The 15632-nt window shown below is 38.6% G+C and overlaps 1 long non-coding RNA gene across 1 annotated transcript; it reads left to right on the plus strand.

Moving 5' to 3' along the window:
- The first annotated feature begins 1014 nt into the window (after positions 1-1014).
- LOC119869331 lies at positions 1015-15144 on the plus strand. The gene is made up of 3 exons (XR_005370452.1): positions 1015-1234; positions 13102-13314; positions 14956-15144. It is a non-coding gene; the product is annotated as an uncharacterized LOC119869331 (long non-coding RNA).
- Positions 15145-15632: the final 488 nt, after the last annotated feature.

The following is a 15632-nucleotide window of genomic DNA, read 5'->3' on the forward strand; positions in this document are numbered from 1 at the left end:
TCTTCCCATGGCTGTTATCTCCGTGCATATAAGCCCTGGGTGTCTCTCTTTGCATGTCCGCATTTCTTATTAGAACGACGGCATTTACATCAGATTAAGGTCCATTTTATTGGCCTCATTTTAGCTTAATTACCTCTTTAAAGGTCCTCTCTTCCAAAAAAAAAAATCACATTCAAGCTATGGGGGATTAGGGTTTCCACATAGGAATGGGGGGGAGGGGCATAATTCAGCCCCTAACAGTGACCTTTAGCTGCAAGGACTGAGAGTTCTTACAGATCCAGAATTTGTCTCCTCTACAAAATTTTCACTGTGTATAAATTGAGCACAATCAGTTTTACTAATACAATGCTGTTCTTTACTGATTAAAAATGACATTCCCTCTTTTGTGCGCTATGCTGAACGGGGTCCCTATTACATTGTCTGCGTTTCCCCTTGTAACTTAAAGGGAACTTTCCATTATGTCTGGAGCCCTGGATGTCCTGCAAGTGAAGGAGGAGGATGTGCTCGATTTCCTCGCAGCAGAAACCCACCGAGGCACCTCCAACCTCGACTTCCAAACTGCAGTAATTAGGAAAAAAATAAAATTTAAAAAAAGCGCGGGGATGGGGTGGGGTGGGCAATGGCATTACCTCATAAACCTGAAGAGAAGCTGTTAGAAGCTTCTGCGGGCAGCTCACGCCATCGTTGCCACCGCACACCCCGCCGAGCTCAGGGCCTCAACCCGCCGGCACATCCCGCCCGGGGAGCTGAGGTTTGCCGCTGCCCCCGGAGCCACGCCTGCCGGGCCCCTCGGCTTCTGGAACCTTCCTAACCTGACGCAGGCCGGCTCCGCAGCCGTGACTTCCGGCGGGTGCCGGGCCCGGGGCTGCGCGCCAGCCCCTCACGCAGGCGCCTCGGTGCGCGTCGTCGGCCCCTCAGAGGGTCGGCCGCGCGGGAGGAGGAGGCGGGCCTCGAGGCTCTGCGCATGTGCGGCACCGTCTCCCATGAACCTCTGCTTCTGCGGAGATCCGGAAGGGCTGGGGGCGGAGCGCGGGCCGCCGCCCGAGTGGCTGCGCCCGAGCAGGAATTTCAGGGCGGATGGAGTCCTCAGGCTCCCAAAGTTACCTGAGGCCCCAGACCGGTGTGAGGGCGTGCAGGTGTCCTCTGCGTCTCCTCCACGGGTCCCCGCCGGGGTGGAGGGGCCCGCCTGCCCCTGAAGACGCCCGCAGCACCAACTGCTCCAGCGACTGCGTGGGTAGGAACAACCACGGAGGGGTCTTCTTAAGCTCTTCTTCCACACACTTTTTTTTTTTTAATGCCAATTTAAAATTGTTTTTTATTTTTATTATTTACTTATTTTTAGATATTTTATTTATTTATGACAGACAGAGAAAGGCAGAGACACGGCAGAGGGAGAAGCAGGCTCCATGAGGGAGCCCGACGCGGGACTCGATTCGGGGTCTCCAGGATCACACCCCGGGCTGCTGACGGCGCTAAGCTGACCCACCGGGGCTGCCCAAATTATTTATATTTTTAAAGATTTATTTATTTATTTGACAGAGAAAGAGGGAGGGGTAGAAGGAGAGGAAGAATCTCAAGCCCAGTTGTCACTGAGCGGAGGAGAGCCCAGGGCAGGGCTCGATGTCAAAACCCTGAGGTCAGGACCTGAGCTGAAACAGACTTGGTCGCTTAACTCACTGTGCCACCTGGTGCCGCTCTTCCACGCTCTTTTTATTTTATTTTATTTTATTTTATTTTATTTTATTTTATTTTATTTTATTTTATTTTATTTTAAGATTTTATGTATGTATTCATGAGAGACACACAGAGAGGCAGAGACACAGGCAGAGGGAGAAGCAGGCTCCGTGCAGGGAGCCCGTCGCGGGACTCGATCCCGGGACCCCAGGATCACGCCCTGGGCTAGAGCAGACGCTCAACCACTGAGCCACCCTGGCATCCCTCTTCCACACACTCAAACAGGAAATAGAAATGAAGTTGATGAAAAAGAAACCGTTTCAAAAAAAAAAAAAAAAAAGACCTCTCTAAATTAGATTTACAAATATATATATCTGTGTGTGCATAAATAAGTACAGTTAACACACAGGCAGGCAGAGACACCTTTGGTTATAGCTACCTTTGATTCACTCACACGTTTACAACCAAAAGTATGCATCCATTTATTAACCAATTAGATGTAACCAAATAACCCAAATCTCACACATTTTCAGTATGCTAGAAGCACTCTTTTTAAAAATTCGTTTGACTAAGTTTCTCTTTTAGATTAATTTACAATTTCATGTTACATTACGCCTGTTTTTTTGAATATGTTTATATGGGCTAAAATAAACTATCTGCAGTTATCCTGAGTTAAAAGTTATCCCAAGCACGTTCAGCAAGAGCGTTGCTGTTGCAGATTGAATTTTCCAAAAGTGGCTGAGACAACGTTTCCAATTCCACAGAGGCCTGCAACTTCCCAGTCAAGAGGTGAAGTCTGTGTCTCTGCCTACCCCCTACCTGCATCTTTAAAACTTGTATATAAGCATATGTCCCTACAAAGACTTGGATACAAATGTTCACAGCTTCTTTATTTGTAGTAGCAAAATAATGAAACAACCCAAATTTCCAATAAGTAAATGGATAAGCATACCATTTCATGTACATGCAAGGAAATACTATTCAACAATCAATAAAAACCACCTAGTGATACACAGAAAAACATAGGTGAATGTCTATTAAAATAGCTATATGGAGTGAAAGAAGTCAGACAAAAAAAATGAGTAAACTTTAAAATTCTAGCAAGTGCAAAATAATCAATAGTGACAAAACCCAGATCAATGTTTGCCTGAGGACATAAGTGGAGAGTGGATTAGAGGGATACAAAAATATACGGGAAACTTTTGAGTATGTCCATTACCTTGATTAATTTGATGGATCTATGAGTATACACATATATTAATATCTATCAAGTTGTACACATTAAATACATCCTTTTTTGTGTGCTAAATATATTTCAAAATGGCTTTAAAAATAATGTAAAAAATTCTTTAAAAATAAATGAAAGGTGTATGAAAGCTATGTAAGGAAAATTTTGACTTAAATATGTATAGCATCTGTGAGACATTTTATGAAATTCTCGGCAGAATTTTTATGCCTTTATTGAATAACATGATGAATATTTTATTTTCCAGTTTTAATAATTATGTACCTTTTGAGTTTTTTTATAATGACTTTATATTAATTTGAAACCAGATATTTGAATAATTAATATATGTCTATGCTCATAATAATACATATTTTAAAAATTTAAGTGTAACCAATGTTAATTTATTGCTACAGAAATATTCAGTTTGCTGTCTTGCTGAAAATTGTGGTTTTCTAACCTGATTTAATGCCAGTTAATTACTCAGCATACATGTTTGAACTACATTTTGATAGGGGTTGTGGTACTGAGATAATGTAAAGAATCAGAGAAACTTTGAAATCAGTTAAAGGGGTAAAGACTCATGTAACTATAATAGAAAGTGCTAGATACTTTTAAAGAATTAAAGAAAAATAATTACACAAATAATTACTTAAAACAATGAAGAAGTATGAAAAAAAGACCCTACTCAAAACCAAATCAAAAACAAAAAACCTGTTCCTGGGGCAATTCATCACTTTCAATGGATAGAGATTTCATTCCTGTAAATAGATGACTTGTGTTTGAGAAGACCCGGGATGTCCAGTGGGAGAAAGGCTATTTGAAATGGCATTTGAAGCCAAAGAGAATCTGAACATTAGGATTTGGTTTAGAGAAAGAATATTTCAAATGAAGGGAACTATGTGTGCAAAAACAGATGGCTAAAAATGCTGGATGCCCATAGAAAATTTTGACTGGTTCAGGTTGGCTTGAATATTATTGTGTGAGGGCCAGTATTTGGAGGATAGCTGGAGAGGTAAACTGAGGTTAAATGAGATCTGAAACACTTTATTGGTTAGACTTGAGTTGGTAAGCTACAGAGAACCATCAAAGTTGTTGAGCATTTTCACCTCATGATAAGGTCTGTATTTTAGACAAATCATGTGGCAACAAAGCATAGGAAAAGTTGTAGGAAAGAGAAAAAAAATTCTCTGCTCTAAATAGTTTCTCATTTTTAATGGTCACCCATATTCCCAAAAGATATTTTCTTAAGCAGATAACATATTGCTTTTATTAGGGATGTCAAGAAAGAGAAGTTATTAGGAATAGTGTAGGTTGAATAGCTAGTGACTATATAATCCACCTGTAGACTCTGGTTTACTTATACTGATCATACTGTCATATCAGATCATACTCTGGATGAGAGGGATTTATCTCCCCTGCTGGGGCAGCTTTTGGCAAATTATAACGCCTATGCTAAGACAGGGTAAGTTAAAGGATAAGGAACTGTGAACCTGGCAGACAGAAAAGATCAGTAGGCATGATACATCTGTGGAAATTAGGTAAAATAGGGATCAGCATGAAAATTTATTTATTTATTTAAATTTTAAATTTTTTAAATTTATTCATCAGAGACACAGAGGGAGAGAGGCAAAGACACAGGCAGAGGGAGAAGCAGGCTCCGTGCAGGGAGCCCCATGTGGGACTCGATCCTGGGACCCCACCCTGAGCTGAAGGCAGATGCTCAACCACTGAGCCACCCAGGTGTTCCAGCATGCAAATTTAAATTTAAATGCAGTCAGTGGATTAGAAGCAGTCATGAGGGGTGGTGAGGGAGGTATGGGATTGGGAGAGGAGAGGAGAATTTGTAGCATGTACCAATTTCCCTGGTGTAAATATTCCTACCACAGCCGATTTTACTCTACCAAAGTGGGGTCAACAGGCTCAAAACAAAAGTTTTGAAATTTAAACAGTCCATTATTGTGAGCCAATATGGGCCAGCTCCAGCCCACTACCAGTACTACCACAGAGATTTCTAACCTAGACAGGATTATAAGAGATTAGGATTTAGGCAAACAGACTGGGCAAGAAGTTCTCTGAATCCAGGCAAGGCATCTGGGTGATATATACCAATATCAGCAGCAAGAAAAAGCTGGTTATATTATGGAAAATTATATGAACCGTGGTTTCCCTCTATTCTTTAATCTCTGAGGGGGTAGGTCAGAGGCAGGTGGAGGGAAATTGGAGTATCTGCCTAAGTTGTGAGCATGGGCCTAAGAAGCCTCATATGGCAGTCACTGTCTTCTTTCTCCTGGATAGTTATGGTGGGTTTCTAGGTCATTAGTAAGGCTTTGGCTCCTCTTTTTTATTAGAAGCTTGAGAATGAAGCTTGACAAGTATGGAATAGGTAAAAGTAGTCACTGAAGGAAAGCGTTTCTCCATCAGTAGTGTGTGGCCTTCTTCTAACTAGTTTTTAAAATGAGATAAATAAGATAATTTGTACAAACATCTTTCAGCCTCCCCCCCCCCCCCCGCCCCCGCCCTCCATGTTCTGGCTTGCTTAAAGCAAGCTATTATTCCAAGTGACACGATTCACCAGTATGGTATTATAAGAATATTCTTTAGTTCACATTCTAGGATGGGAGGTTTTAGTCTTTAAATCTGTGAAATTATTTTATTTCCAGAAGAAATTTGTAACCTAAATAATAAATTCTAAAATGACCATATGATGACCATAATTTTCATCACTTAGTCTTTCAAAAATAACTCTTTAACATACCAATACTTTTTTATGAGTTTGGCCTTTGCATACAGGTTTAGTAATAGTATTCCCATCGATAATTTCTACCAATTAAAAATTTAAATAATACCAGACAGGCCTTCCAGAATGTCAATAAAATAATTAAACGTGGTATTTAAAGGATCCAAATTTTGTTAAGGAATGAAACTAAAAATTGCTTAATTAGAATATTCCCTTTCCCTTCAAAAGCTTTTTGTTAGTTAAACTAAATATTATTATTGCAAATAATTGTGGAAATAGTGTTTTCTAAAGATAACATCAACCTTATACCATAAAAATTGTTGACACAATTTTTAAAAATGGTATATATACAATTAGTTATGTAAAATCATTAGAAGTTGTGAAATTAATAATAGTTTGTGGTTGGTTCTCTATCTCCTATGAAGGAGAAAAAGAGGTAAATAAACGAAAATTTTAAATATTAATTTAAAAGGTGCCTTACCCAAGCCTACTGTCCATTTCATTTCTCATTCCATAACTCTTAACCCTGGGCTACTGCTTTTCCATGCTACCAAGCCTGCCTCCACCTGATTGGAGAGTTTAAATCCAAGCCTGTCTCTGATACTGTAACTGAGCCTCTTCTCCAAAGTGCTTCCCAAGGCACTAGGACTTTCAAGAGAGGTATGAACTTACAGCATATATGCCCAGGTCAACAACATTTCTGTCCTCCTTATGAATCCACAGAATGGGATGGCAAGCTATAGGCTTCTTTGTGAGTTGTAAGCTTCTTTGTTTACCACAGCATTATATACTATTTATTACCCACCTCCCTTTTCTTTTTCCTGAGGAAGTAGGTTTGGTATCCCATTTCCCTTGAATTTTGTTAGAAGCCACCCCTAGAGTGTAAACTGGTAATATGTTACCCTAAACCATTTCTTGGCTTTTGTATTAAGAATTGCCTCCCGTCAAGTCTTTAATCATGCTCCACATACTCTCTATTCCCTTTTCAGCTCTATTTCCCTCCCTAATATTCATCACTGGCTGGAATGCCTTATATTCTACTTCTGTATTTGTCTATAATTTGTTTTTTTTTTTCCCACTAGACTGTAAATTGCAGAAGATCAGGGATTGTGTTGTTTACTGTTGTATCTCTGGCACCTAGAGCCATGCCTGCACACAGTAGGTACTAGATAGGAACTGAATGCATGAATAAATAAAAAAATGAATGAACAAATTTTAGAGGATAGGATTCAGAGCTAGTAATAGGGTCAAAGCTGTGGCTTTCTAGTGGCCAGCTTCATAACAAATAAGATAAACATAATTTCCGGGGGCAGCCGGGTGGCTCAGAGGTTTAGCGCTGCCTTCAGCCTATAAGGCCTGATCCTGGAGACCCAGGGTCGAGTCCCATGTCGGGCTCCCTGCATGGAGCCTGCTTCTCCCTCTGCCTGTGTCTTTGCCTCTCTCCCTCTGTGTCTCTGATGAATAAATAAAATCTTAAAAAAAAACCAAACATAATTTCCATGCAGGGGTATTTTTATTATAAATATATGTTTCATCATTCATCCATTCACTTAACAACAAACATTTGTTGAGAACCTTTCATGTAAAGGCATTGTTCTATGTGCTGAAGTTGGTGCAGAATTCCAGGTTAGTAGGTTTTCTAGGGTAAGTAGGGTTTAAAAATGATGGGTGTTATTATGATATACTGTATGGATGCTAACTTACATGCTGGCTAAAGGAATATATGAATGAATGCCACAATAAGCATCCTGATAGGGGTAGATGTGAAATAGGAGCACAAAAAACTATGAGTGCCTTTTAGGGGGTTATGAAGAGATCTTGGCAGGCATGGATTTATTGAGGAAAAATAATCTATTTTGCACAACAAAGGAGTTGTCGGCAATGGTCACTCTGAGCTGAAGGAACTAAATGTTCAAAAATATATATGAAGAAGATTAAGTCATCTGGGGAGAATTGTTAAATTCTGTGACCAGAGATTGGGAATGTAGGTTGGGGCAGGGTTAGGAAGTATCTTAAGAATTCTAAATTTGTATCCTGTAGGTTACAGGAAACTGCTTAAGGTTATTCAGTGAGGAGTGACATGTGTATGTTTCAGAGACATGAACATTTTTGGTTCAAAATGTTTGGGAATGGAGGAGGAAGGAGATTTCATATAGAGATGCCTGGTAGGGAGCCATGACTTTGGTCTAAGTGAAGATGATGAGGACTAGGGTGATAGCAATGGGAGTAGAGAGGAAGTGATAGAGTAAATAAATATTTTGGAGGTGGAATCCACGGGATTTGAAGAGAAGAATAAGGAATGGCAAAGTTTCTAATTCAGGGAACTGATATATTGTTTTAACTTTAACTCTTATGACTAATAGATGGGTTAGAGGGAACAGGCTTGGTAGGAAGTGGGTGAGAGAGACACCAGCTTGCTATTATACATGTCATGTTTGAGTTGCCTGATACTATTAGGGAGATGACCCCTGGGCTCAGGGTAAAATGGGGCTGTAGAGGAAGATTTGGGTATCATTGCTGAGGCTATAGGATTTTATGAATGCCATCAGATGGAGGGTACAAAGCAAGAATAAAAGCACTCCTAGGAAGGAATTCTGAGGTACATGAGTATTTAAGAGAAATTGGTAAAGATGGAGAATAAATTCTCAATTTTACCATAACCAGAGGAGAAAGAAGGGAGGGGAAATCTTTGCAGAAGGAAGAATCATCAACCAAAAACTGCTGCAAAACTCAAGAGACTAGAACAATTAAGAGTTTTGGGTGACCTTAGAAAGAGACATTTCAATTGGGTGCTAACAGTGACAGCTGGATTGTGAGGTCTGGAAGGTGAGAAAGCAAACTGAATGCTGTACATTTTATATGAATGTGTATTAGCATCCCCTGTTGCACCCTTCGCTCCTCCCCATGCAACCCTTTCCACAGAAACAGATTTGCAGTCTTGCAGGACTTACAATGAATTGAATTAATTTAGCACCTTGTGCTCACATGTGAACTCTATAATAATATTCACAAGTTATACAATGTGACCATGAGCCCTTTCCTTTTCCTTTAGCACCCTCACAAATCCTTTTTATGACTGAGGCATACCACTTATTGAACAAAATGTGTGAGGAAGTGAGTGAGGAAGTCTTTATTTCTGAAAAAATCAAGGGTAGATGCTCTGATTACCAGTAGCAGTCATCTATCCTGAGGTGTCCTTGACTTATGTTTGTTTCTGAGCTGATGATAATAGCCCCTGTTACCTATGTGATGAAAAAAAGTGCTGAGATCATTTTATAAGCAGAGTTTTTGTCCAAAAGCAAAAGGACAGAAAGAACACACATACCTATGTGTATCTGTGTGTGTAAATGTATGGAAAAGGCTGAAGCATATACACCCAGTAGTTATTAGTGAATAATTTTGGGTGGGAGAATGAGATTAAGGAAGGGACAAAGACAGAACTGTACTTTTTAATTTGTATTATCCTGCACTATATAAAATTTTCAGTCAACATCTATTCATGCATTACAGAATTCTTGCTTTTAAGTTGAATTTTGGTTAGTTAACATACAGTGCAATATTGGTTTTTAGAGTAGAATTTAGTGATTCATTGCTTACGTACAATACCCAGATGCATTACTTCCACAGTTCTTTAAAAGAAGTAGTATCTCCTTGTGTGGAAGACTCCTTTCCACACCTACCCTACACAAAATACTAGACAGAGTATATAATACATTGAGTTTAAACATCTACTTGTTGGGGTATCTGGGTGGCTCAGGTCATGATCCTGGGATCCTGGGATCAAGTTCTGCAGCAGGCTCCCTCTGCCTATGTCTCTACCTTTCTCTCTGTGCCTCTCATGAATAAATAAATAAAATCTTAAAAAATTTTCATTATCTACCAAACAGGATGCTCTGAGAGTCAAACCTGGGAGCTTGGTTTTTTAAAGGACACTATTGGTGATTCTCAGGTAGACCAACATTTAGGGATCATTGGTACATGTAAGAGAGTACTAACTTGGGAATCTGCAGGCCTAAGTTTTAGTCCTAAGACTTACCATTTAAGTGGCCTTGCCTGAATAATTATCTTCTCTGATACTCACTTTCTCATCTGACAATTGGTATTCCATTTCAGTTCTAGGGTTCTATGATATGTATGATTGTAAGCATGGCATGGCACTGTGAAGGAGAAACTTAGCTCTAAATAAATCTCTTTGTTATCATGTTTATGTTTGTGCCTGGTCCTATCAAGTAAGATGCCTTTAGTGAAATTGTGTTTATTTACAACACCAAGAATGAACCCAGAATGTAGGTCATTCTGCTGAGGGCAAAAGTGATGTGGTCTAAATACATGGTCTCTTCTGGTAATTTGAATGCGGACATTTTTGGAATTCCTAAAAGAGTAACTTGATAGATTGTTTCCCAAGCCAGTATCCCTAAAAACAATTTCTCCTGCCAAGGCTTTGATAGGCACAGGGTCAAGGTATTCTCTCTAGCAAAAACCTGGAATAATGGTGCCTTCATTGCTGACCTGCAACAGATCCCTTGGAGATCACATAAGCAAATAGTAAAGTTAATCTTCTATTATGAAAATTAGGAAGTCTAACAGATTATATTCTTGCCTGAATAAAAGAAAACTCCACTTGCACATTTACCTGGTATAAGGATTTTCTCCAAAACATGTTCATCAGAGACTACAGCACTCCATTCTCTTGCACACAGCAAGGCTTATTAAAGCAGAGGAATGTTAACAGGTTTGATGAAATGACCCTAGGCATCTGTCTAGCCTTGAATAGCTCCAGTAACACCCACAGAGAAGTTCTACATAATATGGGCCCCTGCCATGTCACCAGACAGTAACTGTAGACAGTAAGACTACATCACTAAATAAGTTAACCTGCTACACAGTTTTATTTATTTATCTCCAATACATTAAAGACTATCTGCTAACATTATATTTGTTATATAATACTTGTTATAATCCTTCTTGATAATAAATAAATATTAAAACTACTTCTCTTTTAATAGCATTACTGGTTAATCTCTACCTTAAAAATAGATATTCATGCTATATAGTATGGCAAAATCCTCAATTCAACTAAAATTCATTAATAGATAATGGTTCTTCAGGAAATTACTCAAAACACAATCTCTGATGACCTACCAAGTTATGACAAATTCTGTGGAATGACCTTCAAAATTAGATTTGGTCCCAAACTATTTTTACAAATTTTTGCCGATGTTTTTTTGATTTGTTTTGTTTTCTCTCCTTTTTATCCGTCTCGCAACCAAATTGGACACATTCCTGTTTCTGAACAGAATTTTACCCATTGGTCTTTGACTTGTTCTTCTCTTGCCCATGCTCTTTTTGTTACATTTGCATGTCAGAAGTATGTATACTTTAAATTAATTCTCAGTTCTTAAAACATTTTCTGATACCTCCAATTAAATGGGAGATCTGTTTTATATTACTAAATGCCTTGAACATATTCCTTTAAAATTAAGATTTTGATTTATCCTTAACACTTATATATGTCTAGTAATACTGTAAGCTCTATTGGAGCAGGAATTATATTTTGCTTGCCTTTCCACTAATGTACTTTATAGAAAATAAAATCTCAGTGTATATAGAATTGAAATGAATTAAATTTGACAGATTTCCCTGACTTGGTGTTCATTTGTATGTAACTTTTTCTTAATTCCATGTGTTGTCTTGAAGAATAGTTTTTACATTATACAAATGTAAAAATAAATACATAACTTGGCAAAAAAAAAAAAAAAGAAATTGTGTTTATTGTTTCAAACTTTTAAAATCGCAGCATATCAAACCTTCAGATGCTTATCTGGGGCAGGAATTCCTCTGCTAATGGTCATGAGTTGTCACTCATAGGGGGAATCCTTGCCAGTATGACAAAACAGCAGTCATTAAAGTTTTTCTTATTTCTTCCTGATTTGTAAATATTTAGATATGAAGTGTCTATAAAGTGGCTGGGGCAGGAGATGGGGTTGGTGGTAGAGGCATGAGTAATGAAGGGAATCTTGTAAACATAAAGAAGTTTAGTTCTTTAACATTGGAGGGTATTAAAATTCTAAGCTTCCTTTAGTGTGGGTATGATCTTTCTTACCTCCTATCTTTGTTTAATAGCTGGGTAATTAGGTTTCTTGAAAGCTTGCTTTGCTCTTGTTCTGATACTTTGGACAAGATTCCCCATCTGCTGGCAACAGTAACTGAGGGTTAACTTGGTGAAATGATCTTGGAGTTAAACCCTAAGGTGAGAAAGCTGGAGCAAGCAGTTCGTGGACATCAGGACAGAGATTCTCTCTTCTGTTGACCTTTCCTCTGCTTCTAACCTAGAGAAGAAAAAAAGGAAGGAGGATTGCTGTACTTTTGGTATTTCACTGTACATTCATGAGAATTTCTTATATTTGCTTAAAATTAAAATTGTTTACCGACATAAAAATGTGGTTTCCCTGTTATGTGCAACACTCTACTGAATTAGGTGTAGCTTAGTATATCATAACCATTACAAAAATAACCACATGCACACACACACACAAATACAAACAATACCCTGAAATTTCCCAATGGTATTTAGGATACCAAAGTCCCAGTTGTATTTTGTAAGACAAATGGCTATGTTTCCTTTTCTTTTCCAGTACTAGAGCTATTGCCCACCCTTTTTCTCTCCCTCTCTTCCTTCCTCCTTTGAAAATTGGTGTCTAATACATTTGAGATCCAGAGACATTTTTTTCATAGACTGCAGTGATTTAATACATGCAGTGGGGCCCTATTTTATGTATTTGCTTGTTTATTTTTAGTGGGGCCATATTTTTAAAAGTGCGATTACTTATGAATTCTATGGTAAGGGGAAGTTGAAGGGAAACAGGATTTAGTTTTGAGTGGAGACTCTCCTTTCCTTTGGAAAAAACCACCTTAATAGAGCTGTTGCTTATGAAAAGGCAAAGTCCAGAGTAGGTTGGGTGAGGTTTGCACAAAGAATCAAAAATGCTGTGCTATCTAGTGAAAAAGACAGTGCTTATTGAGTAAGCAGGCAGTTCTGAGAAATCATTAGGCTAACTGACTGTTTCCCCTTGCTGGTGGATAATATGGACAGGGAACAGAGGTCATGGGGGGATGATGAGAGATAGTAGAAGACCTTGAGTTGCTGAGATCTAAGGCTCAGCTCTAGGAACTAGGGAAAAAGCAGGGAGATTTTAAGTAGGGATTTTTCTTTTTTTTATAAGTAGGGAATTTATCATGGAAGGACATGGCCATGAACTTTAGGAGCTCAAATAATATCTGATATTATTTTTTTCCTTATTTTCATTCCTTTATTTATACTTAAATTTATAATTAAGCTTTATTAATCACTAAAGCCTGGATTAAACTTTGCTGAGAGAAATGATGAGACAATTCTTTGATCACAATTATACTGAGTTCATAATGTGAGAGTAACTGGGTTCCCCGTTTGTTCCCCTCCCAGGCTAATGGGAAGTAACATTCTTCCAATGGGTGTCATCAGTCAGTGAATTCTAGGAGTTGGCAAGCAACAATAAAAGTAGCTTATGAAAGAGCAAGAAATGAGTAGAGACACCCAAAATTGGCCAGTAGAATATGCAAATATTCTCCACGGTTGCCTGTGAAATTAAGAAAGGAGAATGTGAAGGGAACATGCATATCTGCAATCCTGCAAGAGGTAAGGTTGAATGATTTTTATTTGGATGTTAAAAAAGGGAATCTCCAAAGTCTTGCAAATTTGAGACCCCTCAGATTAGTCATAGTATATTGCGTTTTCAAAATGCCTAATATTGGGACTCCTGGGTGGCTCAGAGGTTGAGTGTCTCGCTCAGGCCATGGTTCTGGGGATTTAGTCCCGTGTGAGGCTCCCCACAGGGAGCCTGCTTCTTCCTCTGCCTGTGTCTCTTCCTCTCTGTGTCTCTCATGAATACATTTATAAAATCTTTTTAAAAATGCCTCATATTTAGGATTATTCATTTTGTAAACATGAATATCATACTTTTACATTATGTAAATTAACATTTAAACATTTTTTTTAAGGTTAGGGATATCCTGTTAAATGTAATTCTATGTAATATACCCTATGTGATGAGTATATCCATAAAATTTTATCCATAAAAGACTACTATTTGATTGCAATTAAAAGATGGGTAATGGAGAGACTGAACTCTCAGAGGTCATCTGATTTTTAAAAAGATGAATGAGTTTACTTGATTGACAGAGTTCATGAAAGAGAATTTTGATGGAAAAACAATCTGACTTTGTAATCATTCACAGTGTTGTTTTTCACTATCACCCTGGAATTCGGCCATTGATACAATGCCTGCTTTGCAGTCTGTTTTTTCTTAGTCACTGCTTTCTTCTCCAAAATTCTCTTCAGATTAAGAAATACAAAGCCACACTCAGTAACAGTGATTCATGAATAAAAAATTCACAATCCATAGTCCTTCTATAGCTGTGAATTTTTTTTTCTTCTCCTTGAGCTTTTTTAGCTGAAAATAAATAGAGACACTTCTAGGAAGATTAAATTAATTTGTTCTCATCAAACTAAAAATCATATGATTCAGATTTGCCTCATTCTAGCCCAAACGGTAAGAGTTTTATAGATAATATTCCTTAAGCATACTTAGTTTTAATCTCTGGTGGAAAAGAATCTATTACTAGTCAGTGGTCCAGTTCCTGGGATTAGAAGGTAAACGTGGGGGATCCCTGGGTGGCGCAGCGGTTTGGCGCCTGCCTTTGGCCCAGGGCGCGATCCTGGAGACCCGGGATCGAATCCCACGTCGGGCTCCCGGTGCATGGAGCCTGCTTCTCCCTCTGCCTATGTCTCTGCCTCTCTCTCTCTCTCTCTCTCTGTGTGACTATCATAAATAAATAAAGAAAAAAATATTTAAAAAAAAAAAAAAAGAAGGTAAACGGCATGAATTGTGGCTGACACTGCACACCCTACATCAGTGATTGTATCAGGAGTCAGAGGCCTTACAGGGAGATACAGATCGGTGCCACAGACTTGGCGCCAGACACAGACAGGGCCTGGCTTTCATTCATGACCAGTGTTGCACTGTCAAAGTGATTTCTAGATGTTGTGACCTATTACTAGTTCCCCTGCCCTGGGATGCACAGCTTGTATTGAATAAACTTGCTGTTAATTTGTCTTTTTGCTTTTGTGTTCCTTTACTTTTCCGGTCTCTCTTCTTCACTTGAGCTCGTCAGTAGTTAGGAGAGTATCAGCTGGAAACTGAATCTTGAGAAGTTGACTGAGGGACTGTGATTGGGATAGAATCAAAGCCTCCACCTCCCCCCCGCCCCAACATTGCAGGAAATTTGAAGAAGCACAACCCCAGAAAATGTGAACATTAGAAGAAGAATCTTAGGAGGGAGAAGGTATTAGGAAAGAAAACTTGACAGATGAGAGATTTTCTCACAGGATGTCATAACCGAAAGGAACGTAAGAGTGTTACCTGGGAAAGAAACCATCATAGCTGAAAAATCAAAAGAAGCCAGGTAGAGAAGGAAATGAAAATGAAGAGCTGGTAAGGAAGAGAACTTTTCTGTAATTTAGCAGCCTTCAAAACAGAGGTATTCCCAATAATTAAATATCTATAAGATATTTATTATGAAAATTCATAAAAATAAATTTGATTATTAGATATGGAAATCAAATTGCCTTTTTCCCCTTCTTCAGTCTTCAGTACCTAATGGAGAAGGGCCTCAGAGGATTTTCCTTAAGTCATTATTTAAAAAAGTAATAAATCTTGTCCCCTTCTCTTCTGCCATTAAAACCTTGCATGGCAGTGGACCAAAGTACATTAGAGTCATATTGGGGAGATGCTAGTGAGGAAAACTTACAGTAACAGGGATGAGAATGTTTCTGCTCCCCTTTGATCCCATGGGCCTTAGTTTACTAAAGGCCCCATCAGCATTTTTCTTAAGCTGCATTTACTGTATATATTCAATTTTAAATTAATTGTACACAGTGTATTTGCTTCATGGGTT

The sequence above is a fragment of the Canis lupus genome, chromosome 15, assembly GCF_011100685.1.
Source record: "Canis lupus familiaris isolate Mischka breed German Shepherd chromosome 15, alternate assembly UU_Cfam_GSD_1.0, whole genome shotgun sequence".
Classification (NCBI taxonomy): Eukaryota; Metazoa; Chordata; class Mammalia; order Carnivora; family Canidae; genus Canis; species Canis lupus.